Genomic DNA, 16,195 nt, shown 5'->3' on the forward strand with positions numbered 1-16,195 from the left:
CTAGTTGCTGTATGTGGGACGCGGCCTCAGCATGGCCGGAGAAGCAGTACGTCTGTGCGCGTCCGGGATCCGAACCCGGGCAGCCTGCATCGGAGCGCATGCATGCACTTAACCGCTAAGCCACGGGGCCGGCCCTATCATGCCATCTAAAGAAGTATTAATTCCTTGATATAATCTAAAACTCAGTCCATATTCAAAGGTCCCCCAACTGTCTCATAAATGTCTTTTTATACGTGGTTTGTTCAAATCAGGATCCAAATAAGTTCCACTCTTTGCATTTGATACTGATGTCTCTCAAATCCCTTTTCCTCTTCAGGTTTTCTTTTTAAGATTTTTACTTGTTGTAAAAACCAGGTGAGTAGTTCTGTAGAGTATCCCACATTCTGGGTTTTTTCTGATGCTTCCTTGTGGTGTCATTTAAATTGTTCCTCTATCCTCTGTATTTCCTATTAACTTTAAGATCTAAATGCTTGATTAGCTTCTACTTCGTATTTTTTTGCATAAACAGTTCACAGTGGTGCTTTGTACTTCACAAAGCATCACGTCAAGGAGCACATGCCTGGTTGATAGACTTTCAGTGATGCTAAGATGGACCTAGGAGTTCGGATGGGAGCAGTCCCATCCTTCTATTGTGTAGCACTCCATCAAACTTTACCCTAATGGTTTTTAGAAGAATCAATTATTTCAATAGAGATTGCCAAATAGTAATTTTCTTTTTTTTTTTTTAATTTTATTTATTTATTTTCCCCCCAAAGCCCCAGTAGATAGTTGTATGTCATAGCTGCACATCCTTCTAGTTGCTGTATGTGGGACTCGGCGTCAGCATGGCCAGAGAAGTGGTGCGTCGGTGTGCGCCCGGGCTCCGAACCCAGGCCACCAGCAGCAGAACGCGTGCACTTAACTGCTAAGCCACGGGGCTGGCCCGAATAGTAATTTTCTACTTTTATAATTCCTTCTGTAGTTATTAGCTGCAATTCTTCTGTAAAGAAGAGCTTTGTTTAATCAAATACATCAATTTAGATAGTGGGTCAATCAATTTGTACAAGAAAGGAAGGATAAATGCTTAATTCCTTTGCTCTAATTACCAGTTTCCAGAATAAGAAATTAGTGCTCTGACCACATCCAATGGTGACCAAAGAGCGTTTTCTTTCTTTCTTTCTTTCTCTCTTTCTCTCCCTCTCTCCCTCCCCCTCCCTCTCTCTCTCTCTTTCTCTCTCTCTCCCTCTCCTTCTCCCTCTCCCTCTCCATCTCTCTCTTTCTTTCTTTTTAAAATTATTGTGTGTTCATTTTTTTAACCTTTTCTGTTTTTCCTTCTTAAAAATAATGAACTCATAAATTTTTATAAATTCAATGTGTTTGAATCAATTGCAGTTATTTTTCCTCTTTGATGCTCTAATTGTCCCATCTTGGATAAGTTGGATGAGTCTTTTCAAGCTGGCTCCCATGTCCTATTGATATAACTCAGTTAACCCTTGATAGTTTCCTTGGTTTCTGGCATGCGCACGCGCGCACACACAGTCTCAATCCGTCTTGTACATTTCCTATTTCAGGTTTGGATCAATCATTTTCCAAGCACCTAAATGGTGGGGAATTTTTCCAGTAAACCACAATTGGGACAAAATTGGGTGCTCATTGCTTCTAGATTACCATTGTTTCTAAGTCTTTTCCGTGTATGGAACTAGGAAATATGCATTTTTTAAAATTGCGGTAAAATACATGTAACATAAAATTTACCATCTTAACTATTTTTAAGTGTACAGTTCAGCAGTATTAAGTACATTCACATTGTTATACAACCAATCTCCAGAACACTCTTTATCTTGCAAAACTGAAACTCTATACTCATTTGTTGTTGTTTACAATTCCCCATTCTCCCAGCCCCCTAGGCCCTGGCAACCGTATTTCTACTTTCTGTCTCTATGAATTTGACTTTTCTAGGTACCTCATATAGGTGGGATCATACAATATTTGGGGGTTTTTTTGACTGACTTATTTCACTTAGCATAATATCCTCAGGTTCATCCATGTTGTAGCATGTGTCAGAATTTTCTTCCTTTTTAATACTGGATAATATTCCTGTTGTATGTATATATCATATTTTGTTTATCCATTCTTCCACCAATGGACACTTAGGTTGCTTCCATCATTTGGCCATTGTGAATAATGGTGCTATGAATATGGGTGTACAAATATCTTTTGGAGGCCTTGCTTTCTATTCTTCTAGGTATATACTCAGCAGTGGAATTGCTGGATCATACGGTAATTATATTTCCAAATATTTTAGGACCCACCATACTTTTTCCATAGTGGCTGCACCATTTTATATTCCTGACAACAGTCACAAAGTTTCTAATTTCTCTACATCCTGACCAACACTTCTTCTTTTTTTCTTTTTTTTAATATAGTAACCATCCTAACGGGTATGAGGTGGTATCTCATTGTGGTTTTGATTTGCGTTTCCTAATGACTAGTGACGTTGAGCATCTTTTCATATGCTTGTTGGCCACTTGAATATCTTCTTTGGAGAAATGTCTATTCAAGTTCTTTGCCCATTTTTTATTGAGGTTTTTTGTTGTTGTTGTTGAGTTGTAGCAGTTCTTTATATATTCTGGATATTACCCCTTTATCGGATATATGATTTGCAAATATTTTCTCCCATTCCATAGGTTACCTTTTCACTCTGCTGATTGTATCCTTTGAAGCACAGAAGTTTTTAATATTGATGTAGTCCAATTTATATATTTATTTTTGTTGTCTGTGTTTTTGTTGTCATATTGAAGCCAGGTATCTGAGGGGCACTGTAGATATTAAACCAATTTGCTATTTTTCCTGTTTAACTTGAGGGGTGACTCAGGGGTCTTGAGGATTTCTGAGCTTGTTTTGCAGGAGAAAGATAATGCCTTCGGAAAGGTTGCCATCACCAGATGGCCGATCACCGGATGACCGATCACCGGCTGAATGGCCGGCGCTCAGCAGCTGTTGAAGCCCAGAAGTCAGATTGCCCAGAGGCTTATCGGGAGTGACCCCTTTATTTCCCTGAAGTCCCTCCTGCCAAGCCCTTCAGCTCTATAAAACCCTCCTGCTTTCTATTCTAGGGGAGGTGGATTTGATGGAACCCAGGCTCCCACCTACTCATTTTGGCCAATTCGAATAAACCTTTCTCATCTCCAAGCACCGATGTCTCAGTGTTTGGCTTGCTGGGCATCAGGCACATGAATTTGAGATTCAGGGGTTAGGTATGGATATCCAAAGAGTCCTTGCCAAATCCAGTGTCATGAAGATTTTCCCTATGTTTTCTTCTAAGAGTTTTATAGTTTTGGGTCTTACATTTAGGTCTTTGATCCATTTTGAATTAATTTTTTATATGGTGTCAGGTAAGAATCCAATTTCATTCTTTTGCATGTGAATATCCAGTTTTCCAAACACTAGTATTTGTTGAAGACATTGTTCTTTCCCCATTGAATAGTCTTGGCACCCTTGTCAAAAACCATTTGACCATATATGTGAAGATTTACAGGCTGTCTATTATGTTCTATTGGTCTATATGTCTGTCTTTATGCCAGTAACACACTGTTTTGATTACTACAGCTTTGTAATAAGTTTTGAAATCAGGAAGTGTGAGATCTCCAACTTTGTTCTTCTTTTTCAAGATTGTTTTGGCTATTTAGGGTCCCTTGAGATTCAATATGAATTTTAAGATGAATTTTTCTATTTCTAGAAAAAATGCCATTGGCATTTTGCTAGGGATTGCATTGAATCTGGATATCACTTTGGGTAATATTGATATCTTAATGATATTAACTCTTCCAATCCATGAACATGGGATGTTTTTCCATTTATTTGTGCCTTCTTTAATTTCTTTCAGCAATGTTTTATAGTTTTCAGTGTACAAGTCTTTCAGCCTCTTGGTTAAGTTTCTACTAAGAATTTTATTCTTTTTGATGCTATTGTAAAATGGAATTGATTTCTTAATTACTTTTTTGGATTTTTCATTATTAGTGTGTACAAACACAACTCATTTTTGTGTATTGATTTTGTATCCTAAAACTTTGTTGAATTTGTTTATTAATTCTAACAGGTTTGTGTGTGTGGAATCTTTAGGATTTTGTATAAATAAGATCATGTCCTCTACAAACAAACATAATTTTACTTCTTCCTTTCCAATTTGGATGCCTTTTGTTTCTTTTTCTTGCTTAATTGCTCTATCTAGGACTTCTAGTTCTATATTGAATAGAAGTAGTGAAAATGGTCATCCTTATCTTGTTTGTGATCTCAGAGGAAAAGCTTTCAGTCTTTCACCATCGAGTATGATATTAACTGTGGGTTTTTCAAATATATGGCCTTTATTATCTTGAGATAGTTTCCTTTTTTCCCTAGTTTGTTGAGTATTTTTATTGTGAATTAAATGGAATATTTTTAAGAGCAAGAATAAGAATGAAAGCTACACTAAACAATTGCTTTCTAAAATATTATTTTAATGTTACTTTCTAATCTTCACAAGGTATTGAAATATCCATCATACTTGTTGTTAAATAATGAACACACTTATTCATTCGTTCAGTAACTTTTCTTTGCTCTCTGCATATGCAGGCACTTCTGGGAGCTGGGCTAGGCACACAAAGTAGCTGCTCTCATGGAGTTTACACTGTAGTGGAAAAAGACAGAAAATAATCAAAGACAAAATACATAGAAAAATATCAGATACTGACTGGTGCCATGCAGAGAATTAAAATATGGCAATGTGACGGATAGGGTCTGGGGGACTATTTTAGATTGGGGGTAGAGAAGGCTTTCTAAAGAGGTGATAGTTAAGCTGAGATCTGATTGACAAGGAAGAAGTAGACATGTGAAGAGCATTTCACGCAGAGGGAATGACAAGGACAAAAACTCCAAGATAGGAACATGCTTGATGAAGTCACAGAACAGACAGAAGATCAATGTGGCTAAAGTATACTGAGCAAAGGGAAGATGGTTTAAGATGAGGTCAAAGAAGAGGGGTGGTGCATTTATTTTAAATGTAAAGAGAAGCAATATAATCATTTATGTAAAGCACTGTGTTAGACAATATAAACACACAAGATATGGTCACTGCCCTTAAGAAAGATAGACTCTTATGAGGTCTCTAATAAAAAATATGTAGCTGACCAACTTTGGAATGATTTGTTTGAACAATCTTAGCCATGCTTGTATGCTTGTTTACATTGATATATAACAATAAAAACCTCACATCATTCTTTCCTTTTTGATATATATCAGAATATATATATAAATTACATATTTATATATATTTATTACATATTAAATTATATATATTTTTATATATTTACATATCTATAAAAATTAAGTGATAGACAAGGAGTAACACAGATGGAGATGCAAATATCACCTTATTATTATTGAAAATGCTGGTACTGGAGAACAGGGCTTATATCTTATATCTTATTTACAACAGTTTTTAATCAGGGTGATTTTTAGACATGATTTTTTGTGTGTGTGTGAGGAAGATCGGCCCTGAGCTAACATCTGCCAATCCTCCTCTTTTTGCTGAGGAAGACTGGCCCAGGGCTAAGATCCATGCCCATCTTCCTCCACTTTATATGAGACGCCGCCACAGCACGGCTTGACAAGCAGTGTGTCAGTGTGCGCCTGGGATCCAAACCGGCGAACCCCGGGCCACTGCAGCGGAGCGTGCACACTTAACTGCTTGCGCCACTGGGCCGGCCCCTTTAAACATAATTTGAAGGCATTTAAGTCCTAGTATGTAAGTTGGAAATCTGAAACAAAAAGTTCTAGTTTCTCTTTGATGTTTATTTTACCTTGAAAAGTAAATACAAACAGCACACTCTTTAGTTGTGTGGTTTGATCACAAATGATTGTGCTTTTTCTGTTCTACCTCCTACAGGTTAAATAAGACTGCAGTGAAAATCTTGCTATAACAAAATATTGGACATTTATCTTATGTTTAAAAGATTGTTTTAGGGGCTGGCCCAGTGGTGCAGCAGTTAAGTGCGCGTGCTCTACTTCAGCTGCCCAGGGTTCGCAGGTTCGGATCCCAAGTGTGCACTGAGGCACCGCTTGTCAAGCCATGCTGTGGCAGCATCCCATATAAAGTAGAGGAAGATGGGCACAGATGTTAGCCCAGGGCCAATCTTCCTCAGCAAAAAGAGGAGGATTCGCATCGGATATTGGCTCAGGGCTAGTATTCCTCACACACACACACACACACACACACAAAAATTGCTTTAGATAAGACTAACAAACATATAACTCAAAATTCCAGGGCAACTACAAAAAAATTTGTTTAGGCTCTTGGTCTATAAAAGGAACTGATTATATCTGAGCTTAAAATAGTGATTCTTAATGTTTTGGGGTTAAGATACCATTTAAACCAGAAATATCTGCAGAAATGCAGATCTATATGTATAAATGAAATTTTGTCTACAAATTTTAGGGGGTTCATAGACACACGGTTTCCCATATATTGGTACACAGCAAGAACTCGATCTTAGATAACATTATGGGGATTAATTTGGGGAAATAGGGTGCTTTTACTTACCAAACAAACATATCTTTTAACTAACCTAGACTTCCGACTCCCTAATGAATCAGGCCTCAAATCAGGCTGCTCTTAATTCAAATTGCCAAATATTCTCAAAAGGAGTTAAATGAGGAAACAAAGAATGTTGTTTTATAGTCACTAGCCATAACTTGTTGGTAGCACCATCATTTCCTCTATTGAGTGACCCTGGTTCCTAAAAATAACTCCAGTGCTATTCAACTGCTTATATTTGGCATATTCTTCATTCTTATTTGGGAAGGCACATTCCCTTCTCCAGCTGAAGAAACCCAGTGTCTGAAAAGAGCTGCCTAAAAACACTGTTCCCTCTGGGCTCTTAAAAATGTTCAGCATCTGAATGCTGGCAGGGAATGCTCCCACCCAGTGGAGGCAATACTCCACGGACTGAGCAGGACCAAAAGCGGGGATGCTATATCAGGAAGCAGAACCGGTTGAGGCAGCTTTGCTCAGACGTGACCCATATTCAAAGCCATAATCTAGCAACTGTTAACTATCTAGAAAAGGAAAAGTCTTAATGGCTAGCCTAAACTATAAGGGACACGTTGCAAATCAGGCCAGACTGTTCTGACATTTGCCACCTTACTTTTAAATAAGCAAAGGAATAAAGCACTAACTAAAGCCTCAGGACAGGCTAGTCAAATACAGACACCTGCCATATGTACAAGGTGGGTGGCTGCCTTGCAGCAAACTGAATTTTTCATGGATCCTCTGGCAATTATGGCAGGGCATTGAGGAGTGCTCTCTAAATTGAAGCCATCAAGCCAAAACAAAAAGTTGCAAAATAAATAACTTCCAGTTTTTCTACACTATATGATTATTTGCATATTATTTATATATTTGGAGACAGAAAAAGGAGGAACTAGAAGGACTGTCTTACCATTTCTTGTTTTTCAAAATGCCAATAATTCCCAGGGCTGCTTTTTTTACCAAAGCACACAGATTCACATTTTAATAGAGGGAGTTTAGTTTCTCAGAAAAAGGAATGGAGTTATTTATGATTCAGAAGCACCTCCACGTTAGTATTAGAGGGCATTATCAAAGACTTCTATTCCTTCTATCCCCATCCGCTGTCTTTTTCTTTTTTTAATGTTTAAAGGAGTTAAATTCTAAGCATCCGGAGGTGGCAGATGAGAAAAATATATCTAGGTCACTCTGTAGAAACAGTTCTTAGAAAAGAGGCTGAAGACTCACTAGCCACTGTCAATCAGTCTGCTCCAGAAGCCATCACAGATATTTAAATGGTATTTAAAACCCAAGTCTTGTTGATTAGCCAGGCTACTTCCAAGGATTTTCCTTAATTAAATCTCCTAGTAGGGCATTTTCATCACATAGGAACTGCCTAATTCAGCACACTCCTGCCCCACACAATTTTTTTCCTTATCATCAATGTTAGAATTAGTCTTCACCTATCAACCTGGAGCCTGATTTGCAGTGTCCCTGTGTATCCCCTTTGAATTTCTAAAACTACTCTTCTCATTCCTCGTTGTCTGGACACTCTTATTTATAGGGTGACTGACCATATAATCTATCAACCATATCAGGATGTACTTTTGAGAATGAAAAGGGGTGCTACTGATAATTACGCTTGGACAACAGACAAACTGGGGCTATCTTGGGCATACCGGGACACAAAGTCACCCTGCTTACTTAAAAATGATCTGGTATGGATTGTGCCACAATGTGTCAGTCAATGGCCAATACCAAAAAATATTTGGTCTTGGGTATACTATTCTCACAATGCAGGTATTCATCCTTTGTTCAAACCCCATGAGGTCTTGCCCTCTGATGACTGTTGCATGTGGTAAATGATTTATAAAGGAATGTGTACTGAGCTACCTGCCCACAAAAGTTTACACTGGTTAGGGTTGTTTCCACTCTGAAAGACTGAAAAGCATTCAAATTAGCATAGGATGATTTGTGATTTACTGGATGGAGTCATATTTGAAAGGCTAAGTCCCAAGAGTGCTCAAACTACAAGAAAAAGACAGCTCTCCACTCACTCTCCCTCCCAATCCCGTATTCCATAATCAGGTGATTAAATACAACCTACTAGATCTGAAGGGCAGTAATCAAACTGTGATGTTTGAGAGATAATCAGGTTTCTAGAGAAGCCTTTAGGCTCTTTTGTACCTGACTTAATATTAATGGTTCCTTTCATTTATGTAAGCCTATCCTTTAATTAAAAATAGAAATATTTGTAATTATTAATTATCTGTAATTTGTAATTATTAATGATTAAAATGAACTTGGGCATCCAATCAAGTCTTTGCTGGTGAACAACTTTGAAACTTTACTTCGGAAAACAGTAGGTGAATAAAGACATTTTGAAGAGTATATAGTAGTATGGCGCCAAAACTAAAGGAAAGGCCAACTTTTAATTATTTGACATAATGAGTTATGACGAGATGTCAGAAGACAATTTATAATAATTGGGAGACAGTATAGGTAAAGTATGATTTGTCTTAAATTCAAAATACTATTAGATGTTCTATCATGATGTGGTTAAGCAATGTGACTCCCACTATTCTTACTTACCAGGATTTCCTGTTGCGCATGGTGACTGACCAACCCTTGTTTGGAGTGTTCAAAAATTTTATAGTTAGCTAACTGTCCATCGGTTAATATTTATATGAAATTACAAGTAGAGTCATACTCCTGACCAATCACTGCTTATCTTAAAGAACATGTTTCTTTCATTTCTCTTTTCCTCAAAGCTCATGACTCTCATACATAAATTGTTACTCACACTTCAGTTTAGCCAAATGCTCTGGCCTGGTCCCAGGGTAGCAAAAGGACCCATTTATTCATTTATCAAACATTAGCTGAGCCCCCATTATGTGTCCTGGAACAGTGTTTGACCCTGGGATTAAAAAGATAATTAAACTGCCCTTGAACTAATTTAGTTTAGGGTTGTGCAAACGTAAAACTCATAATGTTCTTGTGGCAAAGATCGCCTCCTCAAATCATATACAGGGAAGAAAATTCTGGGAAATGTAGTGCAAATCAAGCATCAATCAATTCCACTTTATCTTTAGAACTATAATGTCCTATGCTGAGCCTCAGCCAATTCTGATTCATTTGGAATAGTGGTATAACCAACACCTTTAAATTCAAGAATGTTGAGGTCTAGTGGCAGCTTTACAATTGGGTTACTAATATAGAAACATCATTCAGCCTCTTAACCTTGGTCAACCATTAAGTGGGAAAGATCATGCTAACTTCTTTAGAGGTTTTCAGAGATTATCTAGTCAACAGATTTGCTTTTGCTGGTGAGCAATGTGCAAATTTTCCATAGATGGTATTATTTTATTTTCTCTTATTTAAGATTGGCAATCAAATGGGCATCCCAGCTTCTAATCTCCCCCAAGTGAAACACTACTTCTCAGTTTCACAAATCTCATAATTTGAGCTCTATTCCCCACGGGGTGCTGCAGCTCACCAGCTGGAACTCACATTTTCTAACAGAACGGCAGCTTGTCAGCAGCATATTCTGAATTACTGGGTTTCAGTATGATGTTGGCACAGGTTTCAATTCTCTTATCAAAATGTGCCCAGCCATTCTCGTAATGAATGTTTCCCTTCTCTTTTAAATGTTCCTTCTCCAGCCCCCATCTCCACCTACTAAAAAAAGTGAAAATCAAAAGAAACTGTATTCTTAAGGATGAAACTTTTCCTTCACATCCCTGTTCCCCATAAACGGACCTCCAGATTAATCTAACAAAAGCAGCTCCCCAACTCACCAGTTATTCTCTAAAATATTCTTCGTCTCCATCTTTGTTGGCACCCATCTCCTTCCTAAGTCTTCACCTTCCTCATACACATAAGCCAAGCAAACTATCACTCCAGAAAAACAGTATTGGCTTTGGCTAATTCCCTTTCAAAAGGAAAACATTTTCGGGCCCCACGAAGCCCTGCCTCGATTTGCCTGGGACTGAAGGGGCTCCCGGGACAGTCCCCCCGGCAAACGGGACGGTGGGTCGGACAGACAGACCTGCGGCTTCGGGGAAGCAGAACCTAAGAGAGGCGGAAAAGGAGAGTCCCGCCCCGGGTTGCCCACGGCCCGTCCGGCCTTCTCTTATGGGAGGATACGATTAACGCTCGCCGAGGCCTTACACCTCCCGCTCCCCCTTAGCAGAAAAGGAAACTGAGGCACGGCGAGGGCCTCGGCCGGGTCCCATGCCCCGCCCTCCCAGCGCGGCTCCCCGGGCCAGCTCCTTTGTCCCGGCCTCGGTCTTCCCGCCGCCTCCGCCGCCCGCGCCTCCTCCTCGCCTGGGGCGCGGCTGACGCGGCCGGAGAGGAATGCGCTTCCGGAGGGAGAGGGCGGCGGCGGCGGCCCGAGGAGCAGGCTCGGCCGCGCCGAGGAGGCGGTGCCGCGGGGGTCGTTTCCTGCGGGAGGCGGCTCCGGGGGCCGAGTCTCCTCCTCCCGCCCCCGAGGAGGCGGAGTCGCCGCCGCCCGCCGCGCCCGAGACCGGGAGGCCGCGCCAGCCCTCGGGAGAGGCCGAGCGGGAGCCGCGGAGCAGCAGGCCCAAGCCGACCGGCCGGGGCCCGGACGCCGCCCGGAGAAGGTAGGGGCCCGGCGCGGGGCGGGCGGCGGCCTCCGGGCCCGGGTGCGCGGCCGGACCTCGGGCCGCCCGCCGCGGCCAGGCCGGGACCTCTCTGTCCGGCCGGGGTGGGGGAGGCGGATTCCAGCCTTCGGGCAGGAAGGGAAGTGCGGCCGGCGCCCGCCCTCCAGGCTTCTCTCGCGGACCTTGGCCCCCTCCCCGCCGCCTCCGTCCCTCCCGCGCGCCGGCGGCCGAGCGCGCAGAGCCGGCCCCCGCGGTCCGAGTGGGAGGGTCGCCGGCCTGGGCGCTGTCACGTCGGGGGCGCGGGGTGCGAGGACCGGGGCCCCGACCGGCCGCTCAGACGCCTGCCATTCACAGCGCCCCGTGCCGGACGCGCGGCCTGGGCGCCGCGGAGAGGGAGCTCGCCCCGCGCGCCCGGGTCCCCTCCGCCGCCGCGGCGCGCAGTGCGGGCGCGGACGGGGCCTCCCGGGACGCGCCGTCCCAGGACTTGGAACGATCCTTGACAGTTGCTCTTTGTCTCCGTCTCGGGCGCGGGCTGCTCTTTCTTTGAGCAACGTTGAGCTTAGTCATTAGCTTCCACATAAGGAAAACTGTTCGTCCTTCCTACTTCCAGAAGTTGGGTGCTGGCTCTCAGCGCCTGTGGCGTGGGATGAAGTGGGGGGTGGACCCGAACAAGAGGGGGCGTCGGAGAGCAGCTAGGAGAAGAAGGCGCAGTGTTGGCATATGGTGGGGTTTTTTTTTTTTTTTTTCCGCTTAATATTTAAAAGAGCCGCACTGGAGTGCCGGATACCTCGGCAGGCGGGGCGGCCAGCGCCCGCAGGGGCCGGAGGGAGCCGCGTCCTGGGCCGGGCGCCCTGAGCGCGCAGGGCCCGGCCGGCCCTCCCGGCGTCCCCGCAGGGTTTAGTGCCCGACCGGTTCTGATGCCGGCTTACTATGTGTCATTTCTTATGCTTCCTAAAAACAAGTTCTATTTTTAAGAATACCAGTGTTTAATGCCTAAGTAATTTTTATTTGATCAAATTTGTGCTTTTGAGTCAAAACCTAGTACTGGTTGGTATGATCACTAGTCATTTACAGTCTTTAAGCTTTTATTTCCTTATCTTTGAAATGGGAACAAGAATACCTACACTAATAATAACAGTAGTAATTAATTATTATAAGAACGACAGTGAGGGCCATGTGTAGCTCTAGGCACTTTTACATGTATTTTGTCTGTTTAATTCTGGAACTGATCCGTGAGGTAGGTGCCGTTTTTATCCCCATTTTATAAATGAAGAAACTGAGGCAAAGGGAGCATAAGTCATTTGCCTGTGGTCATCCAGCTAGTAAGTGGAGAAACCTTGTCTAGACCATGTTTGAACCACAAGTAATCTTCCGTAAGTACAGTATAGTTGTGAAAAATCACACGTAAAATGTAAAGCACTTAGGTTAGAGTAGAAGCTCAATAAATATTGATCTCTTTTCCTTCCTTCTTAGTATATTAAATGATTAAAAAAAAATCTCAGCATGTAATTGATAACATCATTAGTAAGGTTTTTTTGGGTCTGCATCCCACGTAGATACTTAGGTGGTAGAATTACTGGGTTGTTATTTTTTATTGTTGTTTTGATGGTATGAAAATAAATGTGAAGTGAATTTTGATTTGGCATCTTTCTTAAACTAAGTACAGCTTTTGCAATAGATTGTATAATAGACTACTTTTAGAAATGATTAAGGAATTTTAGTTGGAAGTTATTTATTTTACGTTTGTGGACATCAAGGCCCAGAGGGGACAGGACTACTTAAGAGTCCCAATAACGGTGATATTTTTAAATAATTTTGGTTCTGTGATCAGTATTATGTAACTGAAGACGAGGAAGTGATAAATAGAAAACAGATGAAACAAATCAGTATTTTGGTTACAGGCATTTGAGGCAAATCCATTTTACTTATGCTAAAATTCAGTATAAAATGGATGTTATTAGAATGCCAGTTAAAAAGACAGGGGATGCATGAGCATAATGTCCAAAGCTGTTATCTGCGATGGTGAGCTCTAGTTGAATTAGAAGACAACAACATTTCAAGAAACGACTTTTTAAAAAGAAGCCCAACTCCATTGCTCCCACTTTCCTGCTCTTGAAAAGTAAGGGGAAGCACATTATGCTGAGTGAAATAAGCCCGTCACAAAAGGACAAATACTGTCTGATTCCGCCTCTGTGAGGTACCTAGAGAAGCCAGATTCAGAGAGACGGAGTAGAAGGGTGGTTGCCAGGGGCTGGCGAAAAGGAGTGTGGGAGTTGTTGTTTAATGAGTACAGACTCAGTTTTGCAAGATGAAGAGTCTGGTTGGTGGTAATGGTTGCACAACAGTGTGAATGTATTTAATATGCTGAATTGTACACTTAAAAACAGTTAAGATGGTGAGTTTTATGTTATGTATATTTTGCTACACTTAAAAAGTTATTAAAAAAAAGAAAGACGGGATGTGGTTAATACTTCTGTAAATAAAGAGCAGATAAACTCCACAGTAAGTCATCTGCCTGGACTTCACAGACCTAAACTTTTGTTTTTGTGATGTTGATTCTTTTAAAAAGAATGTCAAGTTTGGGGGCCGGCCCCGTGGCTTAGCAGTTCAGTGCGCACGCTCCGCTACTGGCGGCCCGGGTTCAGATCCCAGGCGCACACCAACACGCCGCTTCTCCGGCCATGCTGAGGCCGCGTCCCACACACAGCAACTAGAAGGATGTGCAGCTATGACATACAACTATCTCCTGGGGCTTTGGGGGGAAAAAAAAAAGGGAGGAGGATTGGCAATAGGTGTTAGCTCAGAGCCGGTCTTCCTCAGCAAAAAGAGGAGGATTAGCACGGATGTTAGCTCAGGGCTGATCTTCCTCACACCCACAAAAAAATAAATAAATAAAAAGAATGTGAAGTTCTATATTAAGATTATTTTTCTAATCCCCTCGACATTTTGCACATGAAAAGTATAGAATCAATGATATTGAAAATCACTGGATTTAGTAATTTTAACAATCCGGTGGTTTTCTTCTTAACCTTCTGATCAGTATAATTAAAATCTGCCCCAAATTACCATCACTGAATGAATATGCAGTTCTCTGTTGGTGTTGATAAATTCTTAACTCCGGGAGAGACTCTGGGGACCTCTGGTCACTTTATAACTTTATGAAATAGTGAAAATTAGTCAAACAGTTTAGCATAGCGTTAGTTTTCATGGAACTCTGGCCACTTAATATCTTTATTTGTTTGGCTTCTTGTGAAATAAACTGTGGCTCGCAGCATGGGGGGAGTAGTGTAATATTCTATCCGAAGAAAATATTTTTCTTTAATATTCTGTAAGTGCACCGTTTTGCTCTTAACTATACTCTAGGGTGATGAGATGAAACATCTAACTGGTAAAAGTTTCAGAACTTTTGAGTTCTGAGAATTAAAATTTCTAAACTTGTAACAAGCTAAATTTCCGAGAGGATTCGTAGGGACTGTTGTTAAATTTTACATTTCCCCACTCTACATGGAGAGTTAGATCTGTCAGGTTGTGGGTAGAATCCTAGAGGATTATATTGTGCCGATATGTAAATATCTCTTGTCGTATTAGCAGGGCTGTTCTGACTTCGGTTATATATTATAGGATTGTTGTCCTTTTGTGTTGTTGCAGAGGTGGGAGTCTTGGGGTAGGGAGGAAGGGTTGACAGGAATAAGGGTAGGAAAGAGCACATTAGTCATCAGGGTCCTGAAGTGGTAGCTGTGTCTGTAGCTGTAGAAAACTGAAAAAATATTACAGTACGTACTTAGGTTAAAGGAGCTGCAGTCCATAGAACCCAGAACAGTAGCAGCCTTAGAATATTTCAGTAGGCAGTTGAAAAAAATCTGTCTCTTTTTTAGGAGGTGTGTGCAACAGGAGCCAAACTATACTTTGTAAATTTCTCATCTTTTTAAAGATAGCTAATTATAAGACTTTTACAGAATTAAGTGTTTTTTGTAAAATAATGTCATGTGGGTTTTTAGAAGTCAACTACCTTTAAACGTTATTTTTGGTTTGTAGCTTTAGATGATCAGATTAACTCTGTTTAGCAATATGCTAAAGCATGTGTATGTCATCTCATCATGAGCTGTGTGTGTGAGTAAAAAGAAACTGCTTCAGATATCCATACCACATACGTGTATAAAAACACACGCGCGCGTGCGTGTGTGCACATCTGTTTCTTACTCACAGGACCAGTCTCATCATACAGTCTCAAAGTGCAGGTTACTGGACCCCAGGGATGTGTGAAATGACTCACTGGAGTATAGGAAGACAATATTAGACTTAATATTATATATATTTTTTAATCTCATCATTTTAAAGTTTAAAATTTTTCTTATGATTTATAGTATCTTACTATATTGTTGTAGAAGTACATGTATTTTAATTTATAAATGCATATATTCTGGGTACATGTATGCTCAAAATTGTTTTTAGTAATAAAGGTGAGTGATCAAAAAGCTTTGATGATCATTGGTATAGAGGATGATTTGGGTTGTGGTACAAGAACTACTGCATTTAGGAGGGAGAATTGATAAAACTTGGTGTCTGAGGTAAGAGAGATGAAAAAATCCCAAAGTGAGCAGGTTTCTGGTTAGGTGGTGCCATTTGCCCACGTGGATAATCTGACCACAAGGGGTGGTGCTGGTTGACTGGAGGGAGGGGAAATGATGAACTTATAATACTGAGTTTTTAAGGTGACTGTGGGACACAGGTAGAGATGTCTACGAGTGCAGTTGAATACACAGATTGTGAGCTCAAAACAGGAAGGCTGGTTGGGAGATTTAGATTTGGGAATTCTTAGTCTCTAAGTGCTAGCTGAAGCTATAGGCTGCAGATGGAAATACCAAAGGAGAGTGTGTAGAGTGAAAAGGGGCCAGAGGGAGAATCTAGGAACACTTAACAGTCAGGGGCTGGGTGGAGGAAAAGGAATTTAGAAAAGCATTTCCCTTCCCTGCTTTCTTCTCCGAATTTCTAATTCCTTTTGTGACAGTTTAGTGAGTGACTTAGGTATTTGCGAGTTTTTCCTGTGATTGAC

The 16,195-nt window shown here is 41.2% G+C and overlaps 1 protein-coding gene and 1 long non-coding RNA gene across 3 annotated transcripts in view; one reads left to right on the forward strand and one right to left on the reverse strand.

Annotated features, from left to right (window-relative positions):
• Window positions 1-4,454: 4,454 nt before the first annotated feature.
• LOC147912941 (uncharacterized) lies at window positions 4,455-10,853 on the reverse strand. Of its 2 annotated transcripts, XR_015549314.1 has the most exons (3): window positions 10,318-10,853; window positions 10,031-10,198; window positions 4,455-4,645 (listed from the first exon to the last, which is right to left on the reverse strand). It is a non-coding gene; the product is annotated as an uncharacterized LOC147912941 (long non-coding RNA). The 2 variants fall into 2 exon arrangements; XR_015549315.1 differs by lacking the exon at window positions 10,031-10,198.
• A 160-nt stretch (window positions 10,854-11,013) lies between these two features.
• ITGB1 (integrin subunit beta 1) overlaps window positions 11,014-16,195 on the forward strand; it is a 46,718-nt gene continuing 41,536 nt past the window's right edge. Inside the window, exon 1 of the mRNA XM_087420641.1 lies at window positions 11,014-11,142. The gene's annotated coding sequence lies outside the window, so the exon portion shown is untranslated. The remainder of the gene's footprint in view (window positions 11,143-16,195) is intronic.

The sequence above is a fragment of the Ceratotherium simum genome, chromosome 32, assembly GCF_057802395.1.
Source record: "Ceratotherium simum simum isolate JZ-2026a chromosome 32, ASM5780239v1, whole genome shotgun sequence".
Taxonomy (NCBI): Eukaryota; Metazoa; Chordata; class Mammalia; order Perissodactyla; family Rhinocerotidae; genus Ceratotherium; species Ceratotherium simum.